Raw genomic sequence first — 23,647 nt, forward strand, 5'->3', positions numbered from 1 at the left:
CCAGGCCCAAACGATCTCCCCCAAGCTATGTTTAAATCTGACATCAGCCTATGGTCAGAATACTTGACCCCTTTATTTCTCTACTGCAGTTTAAACAACACGGTCCCAGAATCCTGGCGTGGCACAGTTATCTATCCAATCCACAAAGGCGGGAAGAGAAATGAGCCAAAAAATTACCGAATGGTAGCGCTGGTGTGTGTTCCTGCACGCTAGACCGACTCCTGGGATCCCGACCTACCACCAGCCTCGCCGTCAAGGGGTCTCGAGCGCCCATCACCGCGCCTGCTGTCTCCTTCTCCCCGCCGCAGCCCCCTGACACCGGGACTGCTGCAGAGCGGGGGACTGGAGTAGAGACTACAGCCCCCAGAAGCCTCCGCGACAGGACAGGAAGTCGCGTCGAGGCTTGGCGCCCGGAGGCGCCGTTAAAGGGGCTGGCCTTCCCGCGTCGCGGGACCGCGCGCGGGGCAGGGCCCGGGGCTAAGCCCGGGCAAAGGGCGGGCCCTCTGTGGCCCTCAGCGGCGCGAGGTGGCCGGGTCGGGCCACCCCCCTAAGCACCTCTGTCAGGACCCAGAAGTCACATCCACTATAATCTATACACGGAGAACGGGGCATTACTCTTTGGTAAAGGATGACCAAAACGCAAAAAACACCAATGGCTACTAGATCAACTAGCAGACTTAAAACTGTGAGTACACCTTTACCCACTATAACTGCTATAGACATAATGCTCCAAAAAACCATAAATGTTGTTGCGGACGCCATTCAGAACACTGAGAGGCGTCTCTCTTTGACTCCAAATTTATGTTTCCCAGATTTGTCCACGTATACTACTAATGACGACCAAAACATGGATAACACTGCTTCATCGCAGGAGTCTCTACTGTTGCAATCATTCTCGGAATTACCAAGATCACATGTCAAAGACATAATGTCTAAATCTCTGCCAACTGATATAATGGAGAATAACCTGGATAACAGTCTTATGATTGTAACAAATAGTGTAAATAATGATCATCAGGAAAAGGTTACATCTTTAGGTTTGGATGCTCATCCTGAGGTGAGCGCTTCAACAGTCACTGACCCGACAGACTCACAAATTTTTAAACAACTCAATTTTTTAAAGGGCAAACGGAATAAGCGAAGAATTAAACCTTCGATGAGGAAAAACCATCCCCATTCAGGCAAACTTAAACGCTCAATTAAAGACATGTGGCAGAAAACAAGCCTGAAGAAACCCACGGAACCAATATGCGGGGGGCCCTCATTAACTGCTCCACAGGATCATGACGTACATGGAAACACTAAGACCATCACAGGTATTAATTTGTCAATGAGGAAACAGGTCATATAGATAAGAAGAGTAGTACGAACATACCATCCATGAGAGAGATTGAAACTCTAATTAAATCACTTCTACAACCTATTAGTCATCAGATTACTAGTATTGAGAAGGCCTTGAGTAAATTCGAGAGGGCTCAAAATGACATATCATCCAGCATTCTTAGATTACTTAAAACTCCTAACTTACCATCTACCTTTGTTCCAGCTGTGACCACTCTAAATGTAAAGAACTCTAAAACTGTAAAAAATCCTTGTGACTCTTTAAAGAACACAGAAAATCTAAAGAAAACACAGTATCAGAGTCCCCCCACAACTGACCTGACGACAAGCTCTCAAACAGCTCAGCCCACTGTGGCGATCACGATACCCATAGTCAACACGCTAAACACCCAAGCAGGTGAGGATGACGATGACTGTGAGTGGGCAACAGAGGGTCATCCACCTAATACAAACACAGGAACAACTGAGAGTTTAAGTCATACGGCTCTCCCAATTGTTAACACCCAGTCAAAAGTAATAGGTGCACAGCCAGCTAAACCCACCACTACACGATCAGCATCATATATAAATCTACCACCACAGTCAAATCCCTACACAATAGTTATGATTGGGGTACCGAAAGTAGACGATAATAGAGAGGAGACACGGGAGGAACTGAAGAACAAAGTAATGCAATGGCTTACTACACACAGGCCTCTTCCTCCCAATATAACAGGAACTATCCAATATGTCAAAAGAGTCGAGTGGGTGGGTACTCGTTTTAAATCTACAGAGGGTGACTGCATTGTGGTCACCTTTAAATATATAGGAGCAGCGAAATTTATTGCAGACTGGAGGAGCCCTGTGACAAATAGCCTGATCCGTACTATGGGTCTAAGCTATTTCTATCCAGTTCGCTCAGATACCCAAAGGAATAAAACTAAATTTAATTATATTCAAGAAGGACCCTTTATGCCACAGCCAAACTATCAACCTTGGTCGGCCCCTGCTTTACCTCACCAAGGCATACCAGTGGGCCTAGAGCTATACCCTTACACTCATCCTTGGGTAAACAAAACGTATAATTATCAACCAACAGTAATAGCTGATAGACAAGGGTACAGTTTTCATCGTCCATATCATCACTCTAATTTACAGTTTAATGACTATGGGTTTCCAACGGCCAATAGATTTGATGTACTCTATAACCACGACCAACTGGATGAGGTTGATTGACTGTCATCTGACCTGCCTCTTGTCTCATGCCCTGATAGGCAAGATACCTTTGTAGAATCAAAGGCCAACTTATTAACATCCTTGAGTACCCCCGAGGGCTTTTTAGCTAACACTCCCAATATGACGAGATCTAGTTACTTAGCGAGCCCCACAGTGGAACATATTCCTGCCCCTCCTGTATCTGAATTTTGTAGTCTTTCCTTCTCTACAGTCTCTCAATATTCATCTACCGTTACACACCAGAGGATGAATTCAGTAACAAATGTTAGTTTACATTCGCACCATTCTACTAACGTAATCCCTGCATCAACTTCAGATCACAACGACCCCAATTCAATTAAAATACTGTCTTGGAACATTGCTGGACTGGCCTCTAAAGTCAATGACCCGATGTGGGTATCCTTTGTTAAGCAGTACACCATCCTATGCTTTCAGGAAACCTGGTTAGTAGACAGTAATATCTTTATTGAGGGATTTCATAGCTTCTTTGTACATGCATCACCATCGCCCAGTGGTAGGGCAAAAGGGGGCTTAGCAATATTTATTAGTCTGTCACTTAGTTCTGAGATTAACTGTGTGCAGATGGATAGCAAGAACATCCAGATCTTGGTCCTCAGAAAGGGGAAGAAAGGAATAGCCTTGGTCAACTTCTACAATTCCGTCTCTATTCCGAGCGAATGTAACATCGACACTCTTTTACATCATCTAAGTGATAATCGGAAAAAATTGCCCCAGGACAAAATACTCCTTGGTGACTTCAACACGCACATTTGCGGAAGCCCTTTTTTAACACCTTTGGGCTCTTTGGGCTGTGGACTTAAAACAGGCCCTCATTTTACCCACTGCCATCGCGGTACAAAACTGAACACCTTAATGGACACTATGAATTTAACCTTGGCACTATCTTTGAAAGACGACTCTTTTATATTCAAAAATCCAACCTATAAAGGATCTGAGTCAGGTTCTTTCATAGATCACATCCTACTTTCAGCTGGTGTGATCCAACAGGTGCTAAATTTTGACATCCTTGAAAGTATTCACAGTGATCACAACCCCCTACATGTTGAGCTACAATGCGGCCCCTTTGTACTCCGAAAAAACATCAAGGACCCAGGGGCACTTAAGCCGGTAAACAATAGCCGCCGCCTGAAATGGAATTTGATAAACAGTGATAAACTGTATGAGACTGTAATTCAGCACTGTGAAATTGAACTCAAGCTCTGTGCCTCAAATTCCGCTTCTCCGGAATCCATCTTATCTGCTTTTTCAGTGTTGTCTAAAAGGTTTGATCAATTGCTGACTGTACCTGTCAAGGGGCCAATTGCCCAATATCCTCGATGGTTTGATCAAGCCTGTTCCTTAGCTAATCGAAAACTAAAAGCAGCTCTCAAGAATAAGCCAAGAGACTCTGCACTTATTAAGGCCCTTCGTGCAGAATACAAAAATGCTCTTGCCTCTCGTAAAAAGTCTATAAAAATTAAAACTTGGGAATCTCTGCTTGATCCTTCAACCTTGGGCAACAGCTCGAAGTTTTGGAGTATAATCAATAAACCACTCTTTGATGACCCGAATGCCGAGAGCCTGGGAACAGCGATACCCGAGAATGACTGGATTTCCCATTTCAGCTCCATATTTAAGAGTGACGCTCCACAGACCTTGCAACCACCTCATCTTCCTGAAAGTATTCCACTACACTTCACCATCCAAGAAGTTGAATTAGGGATACACGGTCTTTCTAGCAATAAAGCTCCGGGTCCAGACGGTCTTCCACCGGACTTATTTAAACATAACATCATTTTCTGGGCCCCAATTCTTACAGCTGTCATTAATGCCGGGATCGTAGTGGGCGCCCCTAAGTCCTGGGGAGCATCTACTATCATCCCTGTATATAAAAACGGTGACAGAACAAAAGCGGCTTGTTACAGACCAATTTCTCTGATAAACTCAGTTGCAAAGGTTGTGGGGGGGATCCTTTTAAACCGGCTGAACGCGTGGGCCAAACATAACAATATATTGACCCCCGTCCAGTATGGATTCAGACCAGGTCATGCTACAACTACTCAATGTCTGAATCTATATTTAATCTGTGGGAAATACACTCAAGCCAGAGAAGGAACATTATACATGGCCTTCATGGACCTTTCCTCGGCCTTTGATTGTGTCGACAGGAGTAAACTCTGGGAAGTATTGCAGAATATGGGTGTTGAAAATAATTTGATCAACTTCTTGGCTGACCTCCACAACGACACTCGTGCCAATGTCCGTTACACAAAAGATCTGAAAGTAACGAGAGACTTTAAAATTAACCGGGGGGTCAGGCAGGGCTGTATTTCAGCACCTTTTCTTTTTAACTTATATATAAATGGTCTCGAAGAACACCTTTTAAAAATTGACACGGATTATCCTCGCATTGGGAAAAAGGGCGTGCCGGTTCTGCTATACGCGGACGATGCCGTCCTTTTATCCAGAACAGCACTTGGACTTCAAAAACTATTGGACTCCTTTCTTCAATTTATGACTTCACGTGGCCTGAGTATCAACAACTCCAAATCTTTTGTTATGACGGTAGGCTCAGCTCCGAAAAAACGTTATCCCCTCTCAGTTAACGGGGAAAACATACCGTCAACAAAAACTTTTTCATACCTATGAGTGCTGTTTGATCACAAACTTACTTGGGGCCCAGCCATAATTAAAAAGAAAGGTGAAGTCCTAAGGGCCAACAGCGGGATTATGGATTTTGCACGCAAAATGGGTAACACTCCAGTGTCCGCCGTAATGAAGCTCTACCAAGCCAAAAGCGTGACGGTTGCCTGTTACGGAAGTGAATTATGGGGCTTCTTACCAGCGGACGCCCTTGTAACTCTTGAAAATAACTTCCTGAAACAGGTCCTGAGTTTACCTAAAAGTACTGCAAACTTCTCCATTCATGAGGAACTAGGCACATCACACCTAGGAGATAAAATTGCTGTCAATCCTCTGCTCTGTTGGATGAATTGTTGGCTCAATCCTTCAATACCACTGACCCATAACATTCTCGCTGAAGCCCTCACCTGGGAAGGGCAACTCAAGATACCTTGGCTGAAATACATTAGAAATTGCTGTAAAGATCTGGGCAGGTTGGATCTTTACCTAACACCTCAGCATATTATTAAGAAAGATGTAAACTCTGTAAAGGATATTTTCCTACTAAATCGACATCTTGATAGGGAAGAAATTTAGTTAAAGAAGGCCAGCGTAAGGAGCCATATTTTAACTAAGACTTGTGTGCGCTCTGAACCATATTTATCCTGGAACATATCCAGACATGAGCGCTTCTTGCTGAGCAGATTCCGCTTTGGTATATATCATCTGTTGCTAGCTGTACCGAGCGGAGCCCATAGAGGTCAAGTGCTGCCACCTTGCGGCTGCAACAACAAGTCTCCGCAAGACTTGGCTCACTTTTTATTCCTGTGCACCTTCTATTCGAGACCACGAAGTATGTTTTTAAAACCCTTGCTTAAAAAGTTGAACTTTGTGCAAATTAAGCCAGCACTTTTATATCTTCAAATGTTACATGGCGATAGCACTTTTTTCACTTGTAAGTTTTTAAAAACAGCCCTGAAGTTTAGACTAAGTATGGAAGGTTGATCCCAAGATGTACTGTATCATACAAGTAATTATGTCCCAAAAAAAAGTACACTCATATTGGTTTACAGCATATTTTTTAGTCTTTCGTGATTGCCCTTTTTTATATGTCTGTTGCATCCTTTTTATAAATGAATTGTATATATATGTATTTTATGTGCTTTTATGACTGCACCTGTTGACAGTCGAATAAAGATAATTTTGATTTGATTTGGTAGCGCTTCTTGATGTGGAGTCCAAGTACTACGCAAATATTCTACTGGAGGAGCTACAGGCTTGGACTGAATCAACTGCACTCCTTCCTTTCAATCAGACGGGCTTTGTGGCTAAGACCGGTACCACAACCAATTTGCTAGCGCTAACCGTCTTGCTGGATAAAGCGACCTGCCAACATATCCCGCTGCACTGCTGCTTTGTAGACTTCAAAGCAGCCTTTGATCGTGTGCCTAGGGGCCTGTTATGGCAGAAACTACAATCGTGGGGCATCCCGCAGTCTCTCCTTCAGGCGATAATTCAACTCCACACTGAAACGTGGATAAGAATTAAGCTAGGCGAAGGCAGCCATGTCTCCAGGAAGATAAAAACCGAAACCGGCGTCAAACAAGGGTGCGTATTGGCCCCACTTCTCTTCAACTTGTTTATATCTGATCTTTCTCCAGTTCTCGACAGTGTAAACTGCCACCCTCCTCAACTTGATGGGACTCGCATCACTAACTTGCTTTATGCCGACGATCTGGTGCTTTTAAGCCACACAAAAGTGGGTCTCCAGAGATTGCTGGATGAATTGCTACCCTATACGACAAGTAATCATCTAGAGCTCAACTTGTCAAAAACCAAAACCATCTCTTTTGGGAAGCAAAAAAGTCAACAGAAAGGTGGTATTTCAGCAAAACAAAGTTAGACTCAACCCACAGCTACAAATACCTGGGCATCTATCTGGATAGAAGAGGCTCCTTTATCAAGCACAAAGAAGCCTTAAAAATGAAAGCTCTGTCGCTAGAAGTGGTTGCTGCAAAGCTGGCAAAACAGCTACTAGGTCCCAGCTTAATACCTATGCTGAAAGTAATGAAAACCAAAGTAATCAACTCCCTGACCTATGGCCACGAAATCACCAAAGGCGCAACCAGTACTCTATTAAACAAGTTAATACCAAAAATCTTCAAAAGAGCATTTGGGTTGCCAAAATCTGCCTCGCCAGCTCAAGTGAGACTTGAATTGGGTCTCCAAGACCAGCATGGAGTGGAGGCAGGTGCATTAATCAAACTGTGCCATAGTCTGCGCCATGCCGAGGTGGGTTCCTTGAATGCCCGACTCTGGCAGGAAATACAGCATAAACAGACCAGCTACAAGCATCGGCTACTCCTGGACCACAGCCGACAGCTATTAGGCACAAAAGATCTCTGGGACATAAATCCATCTGTCCCGGTGCTTAAGTCTGCTATCAAAAAATCTGTTAGATTGTGATCCTTCCACTCTGACAGGGCGATCTTTTCAAAGAGGAGACATGCCTGGGCTGTAATCGCCAATCTTAAAGTGGGTGTTCCGCCGCTCTACTTGTCAAGCACATACGCACTTTATTGGAAACGCAAGTTTTTAGCCCTGAGGATGGGAGAATGGCCCTTTCTGAAGAACCTCCCGGAATGGCGGCGGCCGAGTAGTTGCACGAAATGCAGATTGTGCGGCTACCATTCAGAATCAATTGAACATATCGTCTGTGCATGCCCTGCACTGCTCACAGCCAGACGGTCACTGTTGTGAGGCCAATGTATCCAGTTGGAAGTTCGATCTTCCCGCCAGGCAATAATGGCCGCTCTCGACCCTGACAACGTCAAGCTAAACATTGGGCTTTCAAAATTTGTCCATAAAGCGATAAAATCCCTCGAAGCCACTCTCCAACCCAAAGTTTCCTCATTATAGCAGACGGTGGTGTTAACAGACACAATATCAGAACCAGTCTATAAATAATCCAGATTTAAGTACTGTACCGGAACACTACTAGAACTCATTGGCCCCCTGAATCCCAAGTTATTTTAAATTAACTGTTTTAAACTCATTTTATCAGATTCATTTTGACTAATTTTCTTGTCATGTTGCAATTGTAAATGGTTTTTTTAACCAATCAATAAAGAAAGACGTCGTCTGACTGCAAGGATTTATTAATTTAGGTACAGTAGTTAACTTATTATCATTTTATTTAGTAAAATAGAGCTGAGTCTTCATCAGAGCATGGAATTTACGGTTTCTCGAGTTCATCTTTGTAGTTGTGAAATATATCAAAGATGAACGAAATCAGATTTTTATCCAGAGTGATTCCAGTGGAAGTAATTAAGTTAAGCAATCATTTGTATGGGCAGGATTGTCTGCAGGGTGGGTTGTCCATTGCAGGCTGTTGGAGGAATGTAAGATAATTGGAGGGTGAAAAGAAAAGTAATGTGCTGGTTTCACATAGGAGACCTATCTGTGGGAGGTTTCCCAATGACCATGGGAATGTATTAATTCTTACAATATTTTGAAACAGCAAATTCTGGGTCCTCCATTTTAGGTTTAAATCAAGATCTAAATATTTTAGAAGAAACCATGGTTGTAAGTCAAACATAAGAGATGGTTAACTTTGTAAATACCATCCCCTTCTAATTTACAAATAGCAATTTTCTAATTTCTAATTTAACGTTTGTGCTACTATAATAAAACAATCAGAGGACCAAGAAAGGGGCTGGGGTAAGAGAAAATAAACCAGTAGGGGAGCAGAATAGCTCAGAGCTGATTCAAATGCATTTGACCTCCTATAGACCTATCTGCTTCCAGTGACCGCTTCAAAGACTTATCTACAGTGGGACCATTGTGTGACAGCTGCCAAAATGTGGCATATGGCTCATATAACGAGTTAAGAAAGTTTTGAGGTGAATTATGTGCTTCATATACCACAGAGGCCGCACTGTTGGAGGTCACTGACACTCTAAGGATGTCTCTGGATAAGGACATCCCTGCCATGTTAGTACTGCTTATTCTGTCGGCTGCCTTTGACACCATCTCTCATCATATCCTTTTGGACCGGCTTCGAGAGATTGGTGTCGGAGGCATGGCCTTTAAATTGATTCAGAACTATTTGGCTGACAGAACACAATGTGTCCACTTGGGGTCCTTTGTGCCTCAAACCACTCTGGTGAATAAGGGGGTTCCATAAGGCTCGATCTTGAGCCCTACCTTGTTTAATATATATGTGGCCCCCTTAGTCTCAATCATCAGGAATTGTGGGTGTCATACTATATCTTATGCAGACGACACACAGGTCATAGTACCCATTGAGGATAACACTGGTGTAACTAAACTTAAGTTTAGAAACTGTATGAGTAGCAAAGCGAGTTGGATGAAGAACTTCCTTCAACTTAACTCTTCCAAAGCAGAGATATTGCTATTGGGTAAAGTGGAGGAGCTGTGGACCCCAGATTGGTGGCCATCAGAACTAGGATAAGCTCCATCCCCTAGAGGATGGGCCAAGAACTTCAGCATCAAAATTGATAACAAATTATCTAGGGAAGAACAGGTAAAGACTGTGGCAGGCACCTGCTTCGGAACCATGCGAATGCTCAGAAAGATCTTTCCTTGACTCCCGCTTAAAGCCAGAAAGACTCTCATCCAGTCGCTCTTAGTTAGCCAACTGGACTATGGAAATTCTCTGCTGGTTGGAGCGAGGGAGGACCTGGTTTCCAAATTACAAGTGGTTCAAAAAACGGCAGCCCGCCTTGCCCTCAACAAATCAGCACGGACCGCCTCCTTACCTCTCCTGCGCCAACTTCATTGGTTCCCCATCAGAAAACGATCTATCTTTAAACTGTCATGCCTGGTTTTGAAATCCCTCAAAGGGATGGGGCTGGCCTACCTGATGAAGAAAATTAAACGTTCTTAACCCACACGTCTGCTGAGATTCAGTAACCGTAATTTGCTCTGCAGGCGGAGAATTAGGAAGCCCAAAATGGGTGGCCGTGCGTTTTCTCATCTTGCTCCAAGTCATTGAAACAATCTTCCTGATGAGATTTGCGCCAGTTCCAATTTCCCTCACTTCAAAAAACTGCCTAAGACCTGGCTATTCTAATTGGTTCCTACTGCATTAGGGTATTTTCCACTCAGGCGCCGAGAGATCCCTTTGGGGATGATTCATTGCGCTATACAAATGAGTAAATAAATAAATAAATATGATAGATGGGGCATCCATCCCTTTTTGAAGGTTTCCCGCTCTGCTAAACTCTAAACAAGCATTGGCAAATCCAAGAAGTCCCCAGGTGACTGCCAGCGTATTGATTTTGGCAATTCTTGATTGTTGCCATGTCCGCATTGATCTAAAAAAACATTGAGTAAAAGAAAAAAATGTTTTAGTAAAAAAGGTACACATTCCAATAGTAGTCCCTGCCACTAAAGTAGTTGTAGATGTAGTGCCACTAAAGGAAACTGCTTTGTCTGTGGACCTTCTCCTTGTGAAGGTGAAGCATATTCTAATTTACCTTGAAGTCAGACAATTGCTGAAGTAAAATGTTGGTGAAAGAAAAATGTGAATGACACAACAAAGGATTTATTAATGAAGTCTGGCAAAAAAACAAACTATAAGTAACTATGTGATAAATATCATTTTAGTAAAATCAAAAGTTCAAATTAACAACTGACCTAAAAAAAACATCAATCTAGTGTCACTTGGTATTACAAATAGCTAGAGAAAGATCTATATATATTAAGGCTTGCAAAACAGACAGAGAGGCTCACAAAGACAGACGACAGGGGTTGGATATATAGATAGATAGATAGATAGATAGATAGATAGATAGATAGATAGATAGATAGATAGATAGATAGATAGATAGATAGATAGATAGATAGATAGATAGATAGATAGATAGATAAACACAACATTCAAGAGCACTGAAAGCAAATTGAAAGACATACAAGCAGGATATACAGACTAAATTGGTTTACAACTATAGCTGTAGTCCTCAACTAAAATACATACAGGTGTGCAGTAATAAATGCATTTCATTGAATGCATTCTGAAAAAGGAATTACTTTATAAAGAATAGATTCAAATGGACACAAATTTGTATACTTTGAAATAGCAGCAATTAGACAAACAAGCATTGGCAATGCCAATATGTCCAGCTTATAAATACACTGTTAAGCCAGACCTAAAAATCAGTGTACAATAATGGCTGCCCCCACCCCCATCTGTACTGCTGCCAACAAAACTTCATAAATTATCTTGTTTTCAACTCCACTTTCATAACATTACAATTTCATATGTGTAACCCGAAAGTTCATCCTCTGGCAGCTGGGAGAATAAACAAAATGATCAGAGCTGTGTGGAATTATACATAAAAAGGGCAAACCCAATGGTACTGGGACCTGGGTAATTGATAGTACAATATAGAATTGTCCCAGTAAGCTAAGACTGGCTGGACATTGTATAAAGCATTACAAACGAACAGGCTGGTCCGAGTGCAGACTACACTTACCAAGAAAGCTGGCACCAACCGCAAGGACCCCCGCCTTTTTTAGGCGAGGGCCATTGGAGACCTCCGAGGGGAAGTGGAGGCTGCTGGCCCAGAGGTCCACCAAGGGGCCATACACAAACAGGCACTACTTGGGAGAGATGCAGAGGCAAAGTCCAGAAACAGGTACGCTTTCCACCATAGAGCCACGGGGAGATTGCAACATGAAGGAAAGTTTACAGGTGGTGATCAACCAACCTAAACCTGTCAAGAACATGTCATCATATGTTTTGAAGGATTTAGAAGAGAAGATCCTCAATAAGGGACTATCATTTGTGCCAACAGCATATCCCAATCGCTTCACATTGAAGACTGAGCTACTCAGATTCTTTCAGAAAGTCCGTCTGCAACATTTCTTCAGGCACTCAACAGCACCACTCAGAACATCACAAACAAGACTAGGAGTCTCTTCAACCTTTGTGCCTTCATTCAACTCTATGACCAGCCAAATGTTGGCATATGAGAACACTGTACTTAAAGAGGTCTCCAGGATACTTGAGACACGGAAATATACCATCATCAATGTCACCAGATTGGAGAAAGAAGCATTAAAATCACTTAAGAACAACAAAGACATTGTTATTAAGCCTGCCGACAACGGCGGGGCTATTGTTAAGCAAGACCTGAATATGTACAAACTGGAAATCATGAATCAATTGCAGGATGGTGTTAGCTATTGTAAGTTGCGAGCTGACCCCTCTAAGGATCTGGCGTTGGAAATTCTGTCAATCACCAAGGGGGGCCTTGAACAAGGTTTCCTATCTGAGCATGAATTTCACTACCTTAACTAGAAAGATCCGAGACTCCCTACAATATACACATTGCCCATGATCCACAAAGACATGTCCAATCCACCGGGAAGGCCCATTGTGTCTGGGTGTGGGTCTATCTTGGAGCCTTTGTGCAAATACATTGATCACTTTCTCAAGCCATTGCAGAAAGAACTAAAACATATCTGCAAGATACACTCCAAACCATTGGGATTATTGATGAATTTCCTTTCTACCCTGAAGAACAATTACTGGTGACGTGTGATATAGTCTCCCTATACACGAGTATCCCTCAGCTTGCGGCACTTGAAGTCACTCGCAGGGTCCTTGATAGAAGACCGGCATCAATGGCAATGACTACTGAATTGATCATTGCACTATTGTCTATCGCTATGATGAAGAACTTTTTCCTTTTTCAAGGAAGCTTCTACCTAGAGACCAAGGGAGTGGCCATGGAGGCGGCCTTTGCGCCGGACCTGGCCATCATCTTTATGGCTGATTTTGAACGCACCTTCATCGACAATCCTACCAATCCCTACCACGACAAAGTGACAGAGTGGAGGAGGCACATTGACGATGTGCTTATGATATGGACTGGATCTGCTGAGGATCTACTCTCATTCCATGATTGGCTCAATAGACAGAGTAATGACATTCAGTTTACGATGCAGTCGGATAGGCACAGAATTGACTTTTTAGACATTACAATCTTCCATGAAGATAGTAAACTTCACACCACCCTGTGCCGCAAACCAGCTGAGCGAAATTCCCTCTTGCGCTGTAGCAGCCACCACCCGCGTAGCCTGAGGGATAATTTGCCAGTGGGCCAGTTCTTTCGGATCCGCAGAAACTGTTCTAGGAGAATGGATTACATGAAGAAATCTGACGTCCTAGGTTAACGACTTCTTGAGAGAGGGTGCCCACAACACCTTGTCAAAAGAGCTCAGAAGAGAGCCTGGTATAGCCGCCGAGAAGCCTTACTGGCTGGTAAGGTCAAGAGTGATCAAGCTTTGGAAAGTATGATCTGTGGGACCACATTTAGTACTCAAAGCCGTTCTATCAAAAAGGTCATCAATAAGCATTGGTCATTAATCTCGGATGACATTGCCCAACCTAATCCACTTATGCACTCATTCAAGAGAGCAAAGACGGTCAAAGACCATGTGGTCCGCTCTTTCCTAGACAATCCAGCTACACCATCCCTACAAACACTTTGGAATCTCGCCATGACTGTGGGGCACTATAGATGTGGCCAGTGTAAGGGTTTCAGGATGACTATTCAAACTAAGAAATTCACCTATAAACACCACCAAATAGAACTACAGGCTTTCACCAACTGCAATACGAACATTGTAATTCATGGGATCATCTGCCCTTGTGGATCCATTTATGTGGGCCAGCACAACAAAAAATCAAAACATGGATACTACAGCCACATACCGCTGAAGACTTTCAACGGATAGTCCTGGAAAAGGCCACTCTGGGGCCCGAGGTGGTAACATTGTTTCAATCCTGAATGTCAGGGAAAGTAAGTGGATGACCCGTTTTGACTCTATACTAAATGGTTTAAATGAATTTGACTCAAGCCATGCACAACTAGCTTGTCTAATATCTTAGTAAGATTGGGCTATTGTAGTATTTCATGTGTACTCTATATCTTAAATAAATGCCGATGTGTCAACTGACCCAGCTCTTATAGTGGCTATGGGGTTCAATTGTCATTATCATGCACTGGACATATGGCTATTATGTACACCTACTACCATGTGCTGCCATGATGTCTATATGAACTGACCCAATAAGACATGTATTGTCTTAACACCATCATGATTAATGATCTATGTATGTATTCTGTCTTAAGACCATCATGTTTATGCATCAGCAACGAGAAACACTCAATGTCAACTGACCCAGCTCTTATAGTGGTCATTGGGTTTCATTGCCATTATCATGCACTGGACATAGCATTTAACTATGAGTATGTAAAATGCTGTGAAATACTCTGTTATGTTTTCTGAGATGATCGCTACATTGTAACACTTCTCTCCCTATATTTAGTTAACTTAATTTGGCAAGCCACTACACATTGGGCCAACTCCTCTCACACGAGTGAGGTAATTCGTAAGATGTCTTCTGATATGATCGCTATACTGTAGCACTCCTCTCTTTTATTTAGTTAACTCTATTTGGCGAGCCAGTATACATTGGGCCAACTCCTCTCACACGACCGAGGTAATTCACAAGACGTTTTATGACTCGCCGTCGGTTTGAGTCTATTGTCCCTATCTATTTCTTTGCCGTGACGCTATGCGGGCAGCATCTAGCCTCTGTTACCAGCATGTCATCGGATGACCATTGGTGACGTTCAGCACTACTTAATGGAGGTTGAGCTGATGGCTCAGTTCCCTCCATCCTGCTTTGTCGTTACAGTCAGCGTGTAGCGGTAGGTTACTTTTTCCCACCTTGAGTAAACCACCTGCTGGGGTTGCGCTTCTGTTTCAAGAATATCGGGCTAGTTTCTAACTTTGTCTAAAACGGAGCCTATTGAGCACTGCTTTCTTTCTTTTTTTTTTTTTTTTTTTTTTTAATTTAAAGAAAAACTTTTATTGGCATCAGCATGAATATACAAAAACATACAAAAATATATATAGGTGGAGTGTACATTTAGCCATTTTTTGTGTCTACAGTCCATGAGGCGATTCTTGACCGAAGATCAGTGAGTTTTTTAAAGATTTACAGCCTGATTCATGAAGCGAAATAGCGCCCGCAATGGCAGCGAAAACGCAATTGCGGGTGCAAAACACGGAATCGGCATTCAAGTACGAAATAGCGAAATCGCTAAAAAATAATAGCGAGCGGAATAGCGATTACGCTGTAAAAGTCGCAGACTCCGGGAAGTCGAGCATTAGCGAAAATGAAATAGCGACCAACCACGGAATCTGCGAATCGAATAGCGAAACGCAATATTGTCTCAATCGGCATTCATGAAAGAAATACATTAGCGAAAAATCGCTAAATCGCACATTAGCGCGGCGCAATTTAAGGACAACTCAAAGCAGGTGGTAACCATAAAAGCCATGATTAACCAAATTTTGAAAAACTGTTAGCCAATCACCAACAGGTCCAGGCCTGACCAATCACACATAAGGACATTCAGCAGCAGCAATAGGCGTTCCACAATGCCTGGGATGTACATGGTGGTGAGGCGGCGAAGGCTACAGCGAGCAGCACGGAGGAGACGCATGAGGCAGGCACGGATTTACCGGCAGCGGGTCACCTTGCTGGGGCAAACCAGAGAACAGATTTATGCCAAATACAGGCTGAATGGGGAAATGATCACCTGGCTGATACAAGAACTCGACCCCATCATGCAGCACCCAACAAGGCGAAACAATTCTGTGCCCACACATGTGCAGGTATTGTGCAGCCTGCACCTCCTGGCATCCGGCAGTTTCCAGGGCATAGTAGCCGCTGCTGGGGGGATTTCCCAGCCCACCATGTCACGCTGCCTCCACACTTTTGTTGACGCCATGCTCACCCAGCTCCACCAGCACATCACATTTCCCACGAGCCAACAGGATTTGGACCTCACAAAACTACAATTTTATAATGTTGCCCATTTTCCCCATGTCCTTGGCTGCATAGACTGTACCCACGTCGCCATCTGCCCACCAGCTGGCACGGAGTATATGTACCGCAACAGGAAGTCGTACCACTCCCTCAACATACAGATGGTCTGCAATGCCAAGACCATCATCACTGACATTGTGGCCCAGTACCCAGGGAGTACCCATGACTCCTTTATCTTCAGGCACAGCGGACTCCACACACGACTGATCAGGGGAGAGTTTGGGGAAGGACACCTACTTGGTAAGTACACTTTGTCGACAATGTCACATTGCTATGAAGTAACTGCGCTGCACAGGCAATCAACATCTGCTCCTCTCATTCAGGTGACAGTGGCTACGCCCTACGGGAATACCTCCTGACCCCTTACCTCAACCCTGCCACACCTCAGCAACGCCGCTACAATGTTGCGCACATCCGGACAAGGAACTGTATTGAAAGGACATTTGGCCTGCTCAAGAGCAGGTTCCGTATACTGCACAAGACAGGTGGGGCCATGTATTACAGTCCTGCAGCGTGCTGCCGCATTGTGGCTGTCTGTGCAATGCTTCATAACATTGCAACCAAGCGCCGGATACCAGTTGACATCTCAGGCAGTGAATCTGAGGGGGACGACCGGCCACCAGCACATGCGCACCATGCACGCGGGGAGAACCCAGCTGAAGGCCACAGACGTCGCAACCACATCACAGCTAACAATTTCTAGCCCACCCCCTTCCCCCACCCCACATATCACAATTGCATGCAAACTGTAATGATTACACAAGGCGTATGTGTGCACCAAAATAATTGTATTTGTTTGAATCACAAAAAAATAAATGGGTGTTCGTAACAACTATATACAAAAAGCAGTATTCATGCATACTGCATGAGACGCTCCATTGCAGGCTTAAGTTCAGCCTGCGCCTGTGTCCCTGTCACAATGTCATTGCCGTCTCCGGCGCACAATTTGCTGGCGCCTGGGAGCCTCTTCCTCTTCCTGGGCAGCTGGAGGTGGGGCAGCCCTTGCGCTGCGCCTAGGTGGGGGGGCCTGCGTGGCAGAGTGGCTGCTGACACTAGAGGCACCCTCACTAGCATCATCACCCCCCACAATTGCCGGAATCACAGGTGCGTGCAGTGCGGTGACCGCGGTTGTCAAATGCTCCAGCACCCGGGTGATATCCTCGCAGCACTGGACGAGTTGGTGCTGCTGGGCTAAGGAGCGGCGCGCAAGCAGGTTGGTGGCATTTGCCGAGGCATAATTTGAGCGGCTGTAGGTGGACAGCCGGCTCAGCAACTGGTGGTGGCGCCTGCTAGCAACACTTCGGTGCTTCACCAGCGCAGCAGTGCTGTGTTCCATAGCCGTCGTCATGCGGTCAATGGCCGCCGTCATGCGGTCCACCCTGTCGCCCACTCCCGCAACATTGCGGCCGATCTTCTGCAGCTGGAGCTGGATGGCTCCCTGCTGCTGCGACTGGCGCTGGTGTAAACGCAGCATGCGCCGCTCCACACTCATGCATGCGTGGAAGTGGCCATTGCCCCTCCTGGTGGTCGGCCGCTGTGTAGCCGATGTGGCTGGCCCAGATGGTGGTGGACGAGCTGCAGGTCTTGCAGCAGCTGGTGTTGCAGGTGCGGCAGGTGTGGTGGGTGGCCTGGCCTTGGCAGCCGGTGGGCCTGAGGCGGATGCTGCAGGCAAGGTGGGTGGCCTGGCCTTGGCAGCCGGTGGGCCTGAGGCGGATGCTGCAGGCAAGGTGGGTGGCCTGGACTTGGCAGCCGGTGGGCCTGAGGCGGATGCTGCAGGCAAGGTGGGTGGCCTGGCCTTGGCAGCCGGTGGGCCTGAGGCGGATGCAGCAGGCAAGGTGGGTGGCCTGGCTGCTGGTGTTGGCGCTGGCGCAGGGGCTGGTGGCTGGGTGGCAGGTAGGGATTCCTCCTCCTGGGCCTCCTCGTCGATCAGCAGCCTCTCACTGTCGCTGCTATCTCCTGCACCTGTGAGGGTAAGTGGATACTCATTAGGTGCATGTGACTGACAGACGTGCAGATGTTACATGCATGCTGGGTGTCATTCCCTGGGTGGCTGTGTATTTGCGCACTTTGGAACCTTTCGGGCCGCATTGTGGTAGTACTACATTGTGGACATACTACGTCTCCCACAATGCTTCAGGGCATTTCCTGATGCACGGCATGACTAAGGGCCAATGAGTGAGCCTATTTGGTCATGGGCGGTCATAGGGACAGGGTCGCAGTCGCATGCCACTTACCTTGGGTGTCTTGGGTGGGGCGGGAGGAGTCCAGAGGGGTGACGCCAACACACGCCTCCCTCTCCAACATGTCCTCTACCCGGTCCTCCAGGGGGGTGTTGGGTGGGACAGTCGGGCCACCTCCTCCGGTGCCTGATGCCTCACCAAGGCGCTCCGCAACCCTCTCCTTGGCACGCCCTCGGAGGTCGTACCACCGCTTTTTTAATTCCTCCAGGGACCTGTCCGCAACTCCCACAGAGTTCACACTTGCGGCAATCCCCACCCAGATCCTCCTCTTCTCCTGCTCCGGGACCCTCCGGGAGTTTGCACCAAACAGCTGGTCGTGGTTGGCCACCACACCCTCTATGAGGTTCTCCAGCTCCTGTTCCGAAAATTTCAATTTGCGCTTTCGGCCAGCGCTGTTGCTGGGTCCGGCCTGCGGGTCCTCTGCCATAGCGGTCGCTATTTCGGCGGGGTCGGGATGCGCAAACGGCGGGTTGGTGGCAGCTTTCCGTCGTGGACAGTCGACTGTTAGCGTCACTGTGGTGTTTGGGGGTGGGATTTGGCTGCTTCCTGGTTGTGATGTCATCACGGTGCTCGGAATGCGTCTTCCCGTTTTCCTGATCCCGCGAGAATGCGACTCGCAATCCCGTGCAATCGGGATTGCGAGCGCAATCTCGTGCGATCGGGATTGCGAGTCGCAATCCCGATCGCAGGTAGCCGGAAATAGCGATTATTCTGCGTTTTTTGTGGGTCGCTAACGGCTTTAGCGCCCGCATGCGAGTCGCTATTTTTTCTCAGAAAAGTACATGAATGCCGTTTTGCGTTTCCTCAATAGCGAGTCGCTATTGATCGCTATTAGGGACACGCAAAACGGCCCGTACATGAATCAGGCTGTTAGACACATCGCAAACATAATTTCATGCAACTCAGTATGTGGCCGCGCTACTTTTATTACTCTATTACAGATACGGTGCCACGTACGCCTTGAATTTTTCGAAACAGGTCAGGTAATGACATCTTATGTCGCACTCTCTTTGATTATTGCCGTCCCCAGCATTTGTTTTGTTAGTGACCCAGTCCTGTATATTTCAGCTTTCAGATATGTCTACTGAAGCATTTCCTAGCCGTGGCACGTGGGACAGGATTTGCATTTCATGAAATTTTGCTCCTTTGGAAGGGACATGCTGGATGCTTCCGTGCTTCTTGTAAGTGCTGCTACCGCCTCCAGTAATTGTATAATATAATTAGTGTTTATTGACCTGTAATATAATATCATGGTCGCTTATCACAACACCATATATGTTTTCAGGTGTTGCTGTCGCTCATCGCATTTTGGAGCCAGTTGGCCTACTGCCCTTTATCGTAGCCCTCGTTGTAGGATTCTTTATGGTAATTTTAAGGACCCTATTGACCTTGAAAGTGGTTGTCAAATTTCTTGTGCCGTTTTTAGTATCAATTGTGTTCTATTGTTGATTTTAGATGCCCTCTCTTTATCACAGTCCTGAGGAAGACCCCTGTGTAAGGTGGTAATCGGCCTACGATATACTTTGGGGTAGAAACGTCGACATTCTCCCCTTTTTGCGCCAGCCCTCAGAAACAACAGAGACTAAATCAATTGTGTTTCACAAATGTGGTCTAGCTATGTGAATCAATGAATAATTCATGTACTTTTGGCTCAACAGATTTGGGCCTTAACTAATTTGAATTGGGCATTTTTATGCTTTCACGATTTCCATACTTTCCTCACGATCTCTTATCCTTACCAGAATCACTTACCCCTTCTTTTTTTCCCTGTCTTTTTGGGCACCTTTGTGCATATTGAATTTGAATTCTGATATGTGTATAATACAGTTTTTCCATGCAGCAGTGTAATTAAATAACACTTGCCACGTATTTTTGTTGTGGAGTATTGCTATTCAGATGCGTTTGTAATGCTTTATACAATGTACAGCCAGTCTTAGCTTACTGGAACCATTCTATATTGTACTACAGAGCTGTGTGGAAGGCAAGAACTTTTTCTGTGGACACGAACAACGTATGCCCATTTGAAACATGTACCCCCGGCTCCCAACATGTGGGCAGAGCCAAATCCTCCCTCTAGTGATGCTCACATAATTATCTGGCAAAAGGCTGCACTGACAAGCCAGACCATAAAAAGGCATCTCCAAAAGGAATTTACACCATCATTAGCAGGAAGCAGGAACTGATAAAACTGGAATGTGTCCTGTGCTGTGAAGAGCTCGCATAGAGCGTCCTGCTATCACATCAGGCTCTAAACACAAAGACAACACTAAGGTAGTAGTTAAGTACAAACAAAAACGCTGGCACTAAAGGCCACTGCTTGTTGTGTGGATGTGCTCCTTGTGAAAGAGCAAGATTCAGTCCCTCAAAGTGAAGTTAGCCAGTGGTTGACGTAGGCTGACAAACTGCCCCTTTATGTAAGCTGTAGTAGGCTTAAGCAAAATGTGAATGACAACAGACCAATGGATGTAGAGAGCTGTCTTGAATCCTCTTTAAGTAAATATATTAGACATATAAATGTTATCAGAATAAAAGTTCTTGACTAACGCCAGACCTGACAAATGTCCTTTGATTTGAAATAATCATTGATAAGCTTTGAGGATGTACCAGTGAACTGAATGATAACAAAATAATGCAGTATTGTATAGGTCATGAATTCTGATCCTGAGAAAGCAGGCTCAATCTCATAAGGAAGTTAAATTAAGTACCATAAAATAGGTAAAAGTAACATTGACTATGAAAAGGGCAGGAAATTCAGTCCCTCACATCATGTTTAGACCTCCTGCAACTCATTCTCCAGCCTGGCGTTGATTGTTTAAAAATAAGTTAAAAGTCATGCTATTAATGATGCTTCTACCTTGAAATACAAATCAGTACATTTGAATGGATTTCTCTTTTTAGAGTTTACTGTTCCATCTATGCAGCTGTTTTTTACACTGCATCCAGGTCAGCAAACTCGTCAACAACATTCCTCTTAAGTTGTCTCAAATTGAATTGGATATGTGCTCTCAGGATCGCTCAATTTGGAGTTGTATAAAAAAGTTATAATTTTTAATTATTATTCGTATTTATTTCCACAACCTATAAATAACAGCCTAACATTGAAATAATAGAGTGTGGTCAATGAATAGCATAACACGGATCATTTTTACGAAGTCTTAGTCTAAATGTTGTATTGGTGAAATCAATTAAATTAATTATTTTTTCTAACTTTAACTTTACCATAAACACATATCAGAGGCATAATTTTAATTATTGTTTATTAAAGTTTAGACAACGTCTTTAAAACATACAGTCTTTAAAAACAATGACATATATTATATAATTAAACCATATAAATACCAATTCATCATAATACACTCAAAGCTCCAAACCCTTAGTAATTACACTATAAGACACTAATCCAAACAAGATTCAAAGAACTAAGCCAGTGCTCAAGTCACATCAAAAAATTACATCCTTAAGAGAAGTTCTAGTGCATCATTTCGACAATTGATATTATAGTTTTTTAAAAAGAGGTTTTAAAATCAAGCAACCTGGCCTATAAAAATGACAACAATCAAATAAAACATGAACACTGAGATTATGAAATGGCAGTCCACATGTGCAGTTATTCTCTTGATCTAAAAGGGTTTCAAATATCTCAGCTCTTACATAACGTACATTTAATCCTGCCCGGAACTTTTAATAGTAATGAACATAGCCGAGCATCTGGCAATGCCCATAAATACGGGAATACATTATTATTTTCCCATTAATCTAACATGTACTTTGCTAAGGGTTTTTTCCTTACATATTCCAAGTCTGCCAGTCTAGATTCTCTTTTACAGGCTGATTTTAAACCTGCTTTAGTGATTGAGGCATCAGCTATTTTTATTTCTAGCTTTAAGGTTCCAGCAATGTCTTCCAATCTTTTCTTTACCTTCCTTGCCCACTGTAATTCACTTCTTTCTATTTCTGTGGCACAACAGGCTGATATCTTCTGAGTATTTGGGGCCAATAATTTATTCCAAAAGCACAGAGTTGATTGATATGCTAGGAAGTTCCAGGCTTGCAAATTAGCTTCTAATCTTATTGCCTGGGACATTGCACCTTTGGGGAGGGCCAACAATTGTTTTAGGCATTTGTTTTCACACCTATCCCAACTTCCCTTCATACTGATGGCTCACAGCTCGGCCCCTTAGAGGCATTGCGTGGGGACCATTGTGTTATAAGCAGTTAAGACAGGAGACCAGGAGGGGCCGCCATAAGTCTTTTTGAAGAAGACTAGTCCCACTGTTGTAGCTAATGCCCTTGCCTCCACTAATTCCTTATGTAAGGTCCAACTCAGCTGACTGGTAAATGTCATGCCCAGATACTCTATTCTACTACTGCCTAGCTGACATTTATATGGTTTACTTTTTTTCCTAAATGCAATTAGCTTCCTCTGCAGGCCTACTTGCGTCACATCCAAAATTGCCAAATCATCTGCATAGAGTAGGCAAGACACATGTCTTCCTCCCATTTTCAAGGAGAACAAATGTGTTGCTGCCAACTCCCCACAAATGTGTTGCTGCCAACTCCCCCGGTAGATCAGCTAAAATAGGGAGAACACAGTGGGAGCCAGGACACCGCCCTGCCTCAATCGATTTCCCAAGGGTATTTTCTCAGAGAGGGCCCCGTCTAAGTCAAGTTCGACTTGGGCCCAGTTTCCAGTATGCAATTCCTGCAGGATTTCTGTTATTAGAGAAGGAATGCCCAGTCTTATTAATTTTGCCCAAAGTAATCTACGATCGACCAAATCGAATGCTGAGGTAAAATCAACAAAGCAACAAAATAGATTCCCTGTTGCTTCTTTTGCCTTCTTCCTCAAAGCCCATAAACGGAAGCAGTGATCTATTGTATATCAGAGGCATTAAATCACATGTTCTATCGTTGCATATTACTAAAAGCAAAATTGGACGCTAAGCATATGTACTTTCTTGTATGTGCTGTAAATTGCACTTTTTAACATACAATTTAACTGCCTTTCACATTTCTGTGTCATGTATTTCAAGTAAAGTCCTCTTCCCATATGAAACTCTTCAAGCAACTAACGGTTAAAGATGTATCCTAATGCAACACATTTTGTGGTGTGTTTTGTACAGTAAGCAAAATATACTGAAGGCAATTAAGGCTGCCCCATTAGGAAGTGACAATCTTTTAAAGGGCAGGCTGGCATTTCGTTGTTTTGCTATTTAACAAAAACAAATTATTCAGAAGAGGCTTGTGCTCTATTTTGACAACTTGTGTTTATGCTTTAAAGTAGCGATCTCTG

The sequence above is a fragment of the Lissotriton helveticus genome, chromosome 6, assembly GCF_964261635.1.
Source record: "Lissotriton helveticus chromosome 6, aLisHel1.1, whole genome shotgun sequence".
In the NCBI taxonomy this organism is placed as follows: domain Eukaryota; kingdom Metazoa; phylum Chordata; class Amphibia; order Caudata; family Salamandridae; genus Lissotriton; species Lissotriton helveticus.